Source organism: Phyllostomus discolor, chromosome 10 (genome assembly GCF_004126475.2).
Source record: "Phyllostomus discolor isolate MPI-MPIP mPhyDis1 chromosome 10, mPhyDis1.pri.v3, whole genome shotgun sequence".
Taxonomy (NCBI): Eukaryota; Metazoa; Chordata; class Mammalia; order Chiroptera; family Phyllostomidae; genus Phyllostomus; species Phyllostomus discolor.
This window is the reverse complement of record NC_040912.2, coordinates 29,893,108-29,903,835: the sequence shown is the minus strand read 5'-3', so window position 1 is coordinate 29,903,835 and position 10,728 is coordinate 29,893,108. Positions and strand designations below refer to the sequence as shown.

The 10,728-nt window shown below is 43.3% G+C and overlaps 1 pseudogene; it reads left to right on the top strand.

Moving 5' to 3' along the window:
* The first annotated feature begins 6,954 nt into the window (after positions 1–6,954).
* On the top strand, positions 6,955–7,996 carry LOC114507229 (annotated as a pseudogene).
* Positions 7,997–10,728: the final 2,732 nt, after the last annotated feature.

Sequence of the window (10,728 nt, the reverse complement as noted above, 5' to 3'; positions counted from 1 at the left end):
TGGGTGATCACCTGGTGTCACCTTGTTAGAAATGCGTTCTGGGTCTCAGCTCCCGTCCTGCTCTATGCTGACAATCCCCAGGTGACCTGTGAACGTGTTAAAGTGTGAGAAGCACTGTGACAAGTACACATGCTTAGTATTTGTCTGCTCCCAAATAGTTTGCTACCAGTTGCTCTTGGTTTTGTCATTACATAATTTGAGTAAGTATCATATAAAGCTAAATAAAAGAGTGAAAAGCAAGTTGTTTTTTAAGAAAACTAAGTTCATTGCTTTGGAACAGTAATTACTGAGTTATAAAAAGTGCTGTTAAGGTAAGTGTGGATGAGACAACTATATAGATTGGGAAAATGATAAAAAATCTTAGGATTTTGAGCTTTGAGTTCTTTTCTTGCGTGTTTTAGCTTCTTAGACTTTAAAGAAATCTGTTGCCCTCTCATCCTCAGAGGGGGGGCCACCCGGAAAAGAGCGTGTGCTCAGCTCAAAAGATGAGGACTTGGCGTTAACAGCTGGTGATGCAAAGCCAACCACACACCTGCGCGGCAGGTCTTTTCTCAAAGGGAGGACCAGATGACGCTTGGCAACATTTGCCTCAGTCCCACCCTGTTTCTTTAAAATCTGCAAACTGGCAACCATGCCCGCAAACCAGGGAGGTGCCCTGACTGGTGATGGAACCTATGACCTTTGGCTTTGTGAGACAACACTCAAGCAACTAAACCACATCAGTCAGGGCAAGTTGGGATTTTTAAGAATTTCATTTTAAATTTGTAGTAAAAGTTTACAACACAAGTTTTTAAAAGAGCCAGTAAGTCACAAACACCTATTAATAAAGTTCTTAAATAATAAAACACCTTTACTTCTATTCAGCTAAGCGATTCTTCCTTAAAAAACTATAAATGAATGTTGTGTTTTATCGAAAGATTTTTACACATCTATTCTGATTGTCATGATTTTTCTCCTTATCCCATTAATAAAGTAAATTACTCTGAAAAAAAAAATAAAACCTGCAAACCTACGGATGTGTGCATGGTGTAAGTGAAGAAGACTGAGGCCAAAGTCTCCTTTACTTTGTTTGGATAAAGACACCTACAAATGGAAAGGCTTTGAACATCCTGAGTGCAAAAATGCATTTTTATGGTGGTGTTTGGAACTTGACAATTCTCAATCATTCTCTATAAATATAGTCATCAGCAGCCGTCTCCAGAGCTGAGAATTAAATCTTAAGTGGGTTTCAATTTATTGTGAATTTGCTAACGAATCAAAATTCTGAATAGAATGGGTTCGTTCAGGAAGCATGACGCACATCTAAGCCACCATGGAAGTATCTGAGTGGGTTTAGGAACGTGTCCTCCACCATCTCTACAACATTGTATGGACTCGGAGTGGTCAATAGAGAAGGATATTGGTCTGCAGCATCTATCACAGTCTCGACCTGTCTAACATAAAGGCACGCTGATGTAGTGGGAGAGGGACATTGGGAGTGGGAAGGCCTGTGTTCGAGAACAGTCTCTGTCATTTAGCTACTGATGTGATGTCCTTAGGAAATCGGTGATCACAATGTCTATGTCGGAGACTTGGGAGGGGATAAGGAAGTAGATGTGCTGATTTCCTGTAATGAGTCAGTGAAGTTATTATACATATTTACTTATTATCTAGTTTAATTCTCAAAATGCTGTAAAGTTTGATATTGACATTTAATAGATAAGCAATGTGGTACACAGTTACTAAGTGGCCAAGATCAAATTTGAACCAAATTCTATCCACTGTTGAGAAGCTGTGTTCTTTTCTTTATACCAACCTGCCTCCAGATAAAAAGTCTGTGAAATTCATGTACGTCTATGTTAGTTAATACCATAAACAGAATGTCAAAAGAGCCTTCGTTATGGCTCAGTTTTGACTGCAACTACACTGGCCAAGAAGAGTATGGTAAGTGTCCAACATCCTTACACATTACCCCCAAACAGAAGTGAGCCCGCACTGGAGGTTCCTAGGGACTGTAAATTAGTTTTCCAACATCGTCCGATCACACACTCGGTGAGTATAAAAGAGTTGAGGCAAAAGGGCCTCAGGAGCAAGGATTTCTTAAGAAAGTTGTAAGTATTCAAGACCTCCAAGTCCCTCCTTTTCCCACCAATGGTAGAAGGAAGGTGGTTGTTTCCTCCCCATCAGAGCTGAATTAGAAATGCTGAAAGAAGAGCCAGTCAGAGGAGAAAACTGGAAATGCTTAAAGAAGCATAAGAGGAGATGTAAAGTACACACAGCATAGGGAATACAGTCAATAATATTGTAATAACTGTGTACGGTGCCAGGTGGGTACTGGCCTTACGGGGGATCACTCTGTAAATTATACAAATGTCTAACCAACCACCACGCTGCACACCTAAAGCTGATGTAATGTGAAATGTCAACTGTAATTGGAAAATAACAAAAATATTTTTTTAAGTTTAAGAAAAGAGAAAAATTGATATTGACCTTCACCAAGAAGGCCATCATCACGAGACTGGCTGTAGCTGCCTTGCTTGATGGCAGTGTAGAAAAGGTCTCTGCACTTTGCTTCTAGTTTAGCAAAGTGCACCGTGTCCAGGACCCACCAGTTCACCTTCTTGGAAGAAGACCAGCTGAGTGAAGGTGTGACCCTACCAGAGGCAGTGGATTGTAGTAATCTGAAATTTTCTAGTTTGTCCTGAAGAGTGGGATGGGATGTAATTTCATAAAAGTAACTGCACATTGATTCAATCCCATCCTGAATTCTGATGGTGTGATTGTTTGGGGATGCCAACTCATTGTGGGGCGGAAACTTTTTTGTGTCTGTTAGTTGTCCGTCCTCTTTGCTGAAATTAAGGTTCACGTTGGCAAATGCTCTCCGTGTGCAGTTGCCTTCTCCAAGCACTCATCCATCTCCCTGGATTATTATTTTCCCTCCACTATCGATTCCGTGATTTGTTTCTTTCTCATTCTCACATGTGTTTGTGTCTTCTAGCCAAGAAATGCAGAAAAACTCATAGTTGTTATTATGCTCATTGGCAAGCTACCACTGCAGCCACAAGCACTTAGCCTTGCATCTCTCGGTTAAGAGCGAGTGCCATATGTTGGCTACAGGCGTCTTCCATCTTCGTGTCCATTGCTCAGACCTCAGCGTGGGTCCTCACAACACGTTTCGCAGAAAATACACTGGTACATGGCCCAAAGAGGACGTGTGAACACTGCACCTAGGAATTCAGGTAGTGTGGTTGGTCTACCCTGCTGGTACTCTATCTTAAGTGTGCTAACCTACCCCAATCTTCTCCCTGAGTATTTTCAGTTGGTTAAATAAACTGCCTGATTTGAGCACCCTTATTTAGTCTATGAACCTCTCTGGGCCATGACCTTTAAGAAGGCTGCCTGATAGTGTGTACTTGGAGGATACCATTGCATGAAGGTAATTTCTCACATAACAGTTTTCTTCTTGTGGTTCTTCTTCTCTTTTACTTTGTAGCTCACTTTCTTGTGTCTTCTTAGATAAATATAGTTATATTGTCCTTCAAGGAACTATTTTAGGTGTGGCACTTTCTTTATATAACTGGAATTAATAGTTACAGACTAATATGACACTAATATGAAACAGTCACCATTCTATAACTTTTAATCTTTTAAAGAGTAGGGGTTATAAAGGGTTATATAGAAATATTTATTGTTTCCAACAACAGATTAAGCTACAATTTTGTTACTAATTTCTAATGTTATTGCATGCTGGTCAGAGATCTGAATGATATTAATGCTTTGGAACTAATGAAGGTTTTCTTTATGGTCTTAAGTAAGGCTGTTTTTGTAAATATTCTGTGTTTACTCAAAAAGAACACATGTTTCCTGTTAGATGAACATAGAGTTTGATATACTTTTAATAGCTTGAGTTTCACAGTTGTATTTTCCAGATATTTATAACATGTCTAATATTTTACTTAGGGGTCTATCAGATTCTGAGAGAGTATGTTAAAATCCTCAACTAAAATTGATAAATTACCTCTTTCTTCTTAAAGTTTTCTCAATGTTGCTTGATGTATTTTAATTTTAGTTTTTCTATTACAATTGTCATGCAATTCTGTGCGGAACCACCCTGCCTGGTTTCAGAAACTTAGCCCCTTGTGGCTAAGGCTAAGTAAAAAGACCTTGGCACCATAAGCCACTTAGGAGACAAAGCTTATCTTTCTTATAGGGGCACTGCCTCTGCCCCCTGTCACCTGATCCTGCTTGGCCCTGGGTGTATGACTGGTTAACCAGTGATGGGTAAGATTCCTCAAGGGAGGGATGGCCTAAGACAGGCATTGTCGCAAAGGGGCCCTCAGAGAGCGACTTGGAGGGCTATAGAAAAAGGGGGTGATGGACCCTTGCCCCTTGGCCTTGACATAGACTGAGTCTTCTTTCTGTTTGCAAGAAGTTTCCTAATCTCCTGGCTGCCTTACTTCCCCTGCCTGACTTAAGCCTGAAACAATGCCTTAAGCCTGAAATAATGCCAGTGGTGGATACAGCCCTGTGCTGGAAAGGGTGGGTTCCCTAGGGTGATCAGACCTAAGAAAGAATGCATAAAATCCTATGGAACCTGCTTTGCTAATACCCTCAATTTAAACGATAAGTGTCCAAGCATGAAATGAGTTTGTTCCCCAAAGTTTTATGACCCTTTTGCTATCTGACCTTGACTCAGAATAAGCCCTCAGAATTATTTGAATGTTATCTATTGTTTGATCATTACTGCCTTACAATGACTGATGAGCTTTACATATACACCCTGTATTCCTATGCAAATTAAACCCAATAAAAGCCCATTGAGGAACAGGCTCCTGCCCCTTCTCCTTTGAAGGATGGCCAAGCAGATCACGTCTTGGTAGACTTATTCTCATCTGTAGCAACTAGAGGGGCTCTGTGGGCGGAGCCTCGCCCCACCATACTATATTAGTTTCAGGTGTACAGTGTAGTGATTAGGCAATTATATAATTCTCCAAGCTTGATATATTTTGAAGCTGTATTTTAAGGTGCGTATGAATTTATGATGGTTCTAATCTTCTTGTTCAATTATTCCTTTCACTCATACACAATTTCCTTTCTGTCCTTTATGACTTTATTGTTTAGGTTATGTATTTGGCCACATTTGAGTTTTTCTTATATAAGGTCTTTTATCTTTCTTTGATCCTGGACAACTTTAAATACATCTTCAAATGTTTCCCTTCTTCATTTGTATTGTTTGGTCTCCTTCTGGCACTCCCGTTGGCCAGAGAGTGGCATTTCCGCCTCTGTATCTCTGCTTTTCTTTTCTGTTTTTCATCTCTCTCTTTTTTTTTCCTGCTTCCTCTGGGCAGATCAGATATCCAACCTGACCTTCTAACTCACTAATTGATTTTTAAGCTGTATCCATCCTACTAATTAACTGTTATTTATCTCAAGTATTGCTTATGGAGTTATTCATTTCAATGATTGCACTTTTTCATAACCAATAATCCCTGTGGGGTTTTCTGCACCCTTTCTTGTTGTTTTCTATATTGCTAAGGATTGTATTTATGTCCTTCAAAGTCCATGTTCAGTAGAATGTGGGATTCTTCATCAGCATTTCCCAGTCACTCTGGCAGAGAGTAGACTTTGGTTAGTTTGTTGGCTCTCCTTTGGGAATAGTCATATTCCTAATGCGACATACATCTAATTATCTTGGCCTGTGAGTTCCTGTGTCTGGAGTAATGGGTCTCTAAAGTCTACTGGGTACTGGTCAAAGATGAGGCCATGGTTTTGTGGATCCTGGTGACTTTAAGGAGATGGAGGGAGCAGGTCCCAGGGTAAAGATCTAGTCACCACAGAAGACCCTGACTGCTCCCACTGCTGCTACTCCACGGGGAAAACGTAAACCTGGCCCCTGATAAATCCTGTGGGGTAAAACACTGGTGGGGGGGAGGCAAACTCCCCAGGGTGTAATCCGTCAGTCTGGTGGGATTGGAGGAGAAGGACGGGGAGGGATGGATGCCTAAGGTCACTGCTAAGTATACGCTTATTTGTTGTCATGGATTTCTTACTCCTTCAGGGCCTGAGAGTACGCTCTGGGCACTGGGACAGCAATAAGGCCTGTGGCTGCAGGTGCAGTCCCAGAGCAATGGGAAGGTAAAGAGCAGAACACAGTAAAAATGTGTCCTCCGCCCTATCCCTTATCGCCTGTGGCTGTGGCTGCTGGGTGTTCTCTGGGCTCCCATTCCTTCCTCAAAATACACACTGGTTCAAGAGCTTAGACTTTTCATTTTTTTTCCCTTTCCTGGTTTCATTAATGGCTGAGTCCTGAAATGCATGTGCTCCCTCAGCTTTTATAGCTTCTCCAGGGTTGGTATTTTGCAGAGGGAGCCGGCTGGCCTACCTAGTTTGCCATCATAGCTGGGCCTGCAATTTCAGAGCTTCCTTCTCCATCCTCCACCTCTCTTCCCCATCTGGTGCCTACCTAGGTGAATAGTGAATAAATAATTGTGGTCCTCGCCATCCTAACGAATCAGGACTCAATTCTAGAAAACTAGGAAGTGAAAGTCTTACTGCACACAGTGCTAGTTGCTCCGCCTACTCTCGCCCCACTCCGCAGCAAGCCTCTGGGGAGGCCAGGCGTGTCCAAGGGGAGACCATGAACTGTGCCCGAACATGTTTTGTCTCCAAGTATCTACACAATGACCACCTTGGAAGGAGAGAAACTGCAGACCAACACAGTGTGTGAAAAACTCTCTGGCTGTAGAAAGAAATCCTTTCAAACTATAGAAAGATAGATTTCATCTGAAGACCCCTCTATATTAGAAGACCCTTCATTATGGGCCATGAATTAATTTAATTTTGGACTGAATGGATACGTATTGCAAACAATCCCTGTCTTCTCAATCATGAGGAGACAACTCTCTGGTATCCTTTAGAGTTGAGGGAGGCCAGTTGCGCTTTGAGAGGTAGGATGGTGCAGTAGGGCCAATCAAGATGGTGATTTCAACAGCTGGGGCATCAGGCCCAGGCTGGCAGGGGGCACCTGGATCCCCCCTCCTGTCTTTTCCCTGAGGCTCTGGGGTGAGGTGGCCCCAGAATAACCCTGGGATGGAGGAAGAGGGAGTGTGGCAGCCTGCTGGGCCACCCACAAGGAAGAGCTTCCTCACACACTGGACAGGGATGAGGTCCCTCCTGCTGGCCCACGGCCTTATTCAGGGCCACACACAGCCATCCCCCCATGGAGACCTTGGCCGGGCCACCCCTCAGACCTACTCGGAGTTTGCCATCTCAGGACTTGCAGGAGGAGCTGGAGCCCCACACCTCACGGGGCCAGAACCCCAGGCAGAAGAGACCTCCCCACCCCCATGCCCTCAAACTGGAAGCAAAATTCAACAGTTTCATTGTGAGCCCCTGGCAGAGGCTGAAGTTCATGTGTCGTGTGCCTGGGGAATTTGGCAACATGGTTCCTGACTGCACACTGGGCCAGAGCACCTGTGCCCTCTTCCTTAGCCACTGCCAGTGTCACTGCCACTACAACTCACTTCCACCCAGACTACAACCCCGAGTGTCTATAGAGCCTGGGAAGAGCTCCGCCCTGTGCATCTTGCTCACCCACGTGGATGGGAAAGATCCTCAGCAGCCTTCAAGGAGCTGCTGAAGTGTGTTTCCTGGCCGACCACACCCTGGTCCCTGCCTGGAGCCTGGAGGAGGCTGGGCAGCACCTGGAGACCTGCAAGGCCTACAAGCAGAAGCCGGCAGACCTCCTGATGGAGAACCTGGAGCAAGACTTTGTGTCCCAGGTAACTGAATGTCTTTCCACCGTGAATTCATTCTACAAAACAGGTAGTCAGACCCTCCTCGCTGCTTCTGGGTCTCTGGAAGAGCTCACAGTTGCATCATGGGAAGATCCTGCCTTGTACCCAGGCCTGAGGCCCCAGAAGCCCCACAGGCTGTTTGGATGTCCTACATGAGGCCTTCTTGAAAGTGCCCTGATGACCTCAGGTGCCAGTGATGCCCTCTGTGTAGTAATAAAGCATTTTCCTGCCCCCACCCCCAAAAAGCAGAGGCATTGGCACTGTTAACTCACATCCTAGCTTGGCCACTCACCGTGTGACTGTGGTGGCATATTATTCCACTTCCCTTCCGTTGGTTTTCTCCTCACTAAAGTGGGAAAAAACTATTTGGGGTTCTTATAGAGAGTAAGGAAGCTGATGTCTCTACATCTATATTGACTGCAGTGTTTTTCTTTTTTGTTGTTGTTTTTTGTTCTCAAATGTGCTCTATAATGTTAAGCCCCATGACCTCCCTCTTGCGATGATGACGGACAGAAGCTGTGATGCACGGGTGAGCTGGAGGACCGCTGTCTCCAGGGAAAGGCTTGCGGCCCCATGGCTGACCACCTGCCCTGCTGTGCAAAAGTTCCGAGTGTGCAGCTGGGGGTGTATTTAGGTGCAGGGTCTCTTCGTGAGAGCCTGGTGTGCCAGCTTGTCCGGCAGGTTTGGACGGAGACTCAGATCCTGATCTGTTCTGAATGGGGCTGCTTTTATGTATGTTTTTATTCATTAAAGACATCTCCAGTGGTTTTACTAAACTTCTGTTCAGCACTTCACTAGCAATACCCTGAGATTTTATTTGGGGACAATTTCTCCAAATTAAAATAAGGTGGTCAGCCTCTCAGATAAGAGAGACAGTGATGACGTGCAGTGGCATCGCTGGTAAGTTGGGGGAAGAGCGAGGGCACAGTTCGGGTCTCCAGGGAGGGGTTCTGGGAAGGTTAGACAGAAGGCACTGAATCTCCGTGAATGGACGAAGAACACTAATCACTGGCCTAAGACACTGGCTGCTCAATGCCAGTGGAAAAATCTCTGAAATCTTTCAGAGATGCTTGCGAATCCAAGTGGAGGGAGGCGGGATGTTAGAAAGTCTTGACCTAAGTTAGTTTTCAGTCTCAGTGGCTGTGTTTCCTCTTCTCAGTGTTCACATTGTTCAGCTATTAAACAGAGGTTAATTCTATCAATATGTCCAGAAGAATAGACACTATCAGGAATATAGTTAGTTTTTAATTTTCAAATGTGGCCTTTCTACCTTCCTTTGTCCTAACACATACGTGTGTATCCTTTTTGTTTATGCTTTCACTCCTTGTTTCCCCACTGCTCCACCCCACACAGGCTGTCTGTGGATTTGTTAAGTAAAATCAACTTTAGTAAGCTTAAGTTAGGAGTGAGACAGCTTGTCTTCCTGTCAAAACAACAAATGAAGTTTGCTGCTGAGTTTACCTGATCGCTGCCTCATCCGACCACACAGCTGCTCTGTGCCCCCCAATCCCCAGATATCAGTGGTTATGGTTTTAGGGTGTTGGCTCACTGAGCAGGTTTTGATTTTTACCATTGACACAGAAAGAAGCAATTGTCACTGCAAAAAAGTTTTGCCCTGATAACTACACTTAATAAGCATGTGTTGTATAGCTGAATGAAAGCTATATGAGACAGCAGTGACAGTGAATGAAGGTATGCATGGGATGGGCTGGAGCTCCATGATGAGACTGTTTTTGTCCTGTTTTTGTTTAAAGCCTTTCCTTCCTCAGGACCCCACAGTGTCCCTGTGAGCCCAGAGGCCTGTTCCGGGTTGCTTTGTAGTAGGGGTGAAGGCAGGTGGACAGCTGAGCATCCGAGTTCAACCTCTCTCCTGAAGAATCAGATTTTATGACGTGATAAGAGATTGTTTTTGTTCTTCAGGATCACGAGGGTGTATCATTCACTGGAACATAAAGGGAAAGATGTTTCTCTTATGTATCCTTTTTGAAAAAGTTCTTCAGATCCCACGAGACCAATCATTTTGGATGCTGTTGCATAGCATGAAGAACCCACACTTTGCCCACGTTCCCTTTTGTTATGAGTCCCTCTAGGTCTCATTTAACCCCCACCTTTTCTTTTCATACTTTCCAGATCTGCACATCTTTCCGATAGTGGCCTTTATGCATTCTTATGATTTAATTAGCTGCCTTTTATCCTAAGTCTCTCTCTCAAACTGTATTAAAATTCGATGACTGTAACAATTGTAATGATCTGATGTGATGCTGGGCAGTGCTGGTCTGGCCCCAGAATACAAAAGGATACGATACTGTCTTGTCCTAGGTTTCTTTGCTTTGCTGTGCTTCCCAAACTTATACAATATAAATCAATAGTTTTATGTGGTATTCGTTTTATCACGGATGTGAGAAATGTGTCATGGAGTCAGATTGAAGACTGAAGATGGTAAAACTGACCAAGATAATACTGTTACCATTTTGCACATGGTTTTCTAACCTGTACTTTGGATTATGTCCTCCCTCCTGTGGGACCAGCCAGATGAGATGCCAGCACCCATGACTGAAATGAAAAAGGAGATGGAATGAGCAGGAGACGAGATGAATGAATGGAAAGATGAAGAATATATTTCTTTAGAAAAATACACAAATATACACCTTTTTGCTTATCACATACACTGTATTAATTTATACATATACATAGCATAAGCATTTCACATAATTTGAGCAGTAGGTACAATTCTATTATAAGCAATTTTTTTCAGCCCCTACTATATTAGCTCAATAACATCTAGAATATTTTAGCAATATATTATCACATTTGTACTAGAGCTGCCTGAAATACACTGTTTTCCATGTTTGTAAACAAAAATAGAAACACCATTACATAAACACTGTGATTGGAAAAATACCTTCTTTTTTAACTCTTCCTTTACATTCTGTAAAAGAGACTTAAACTACTT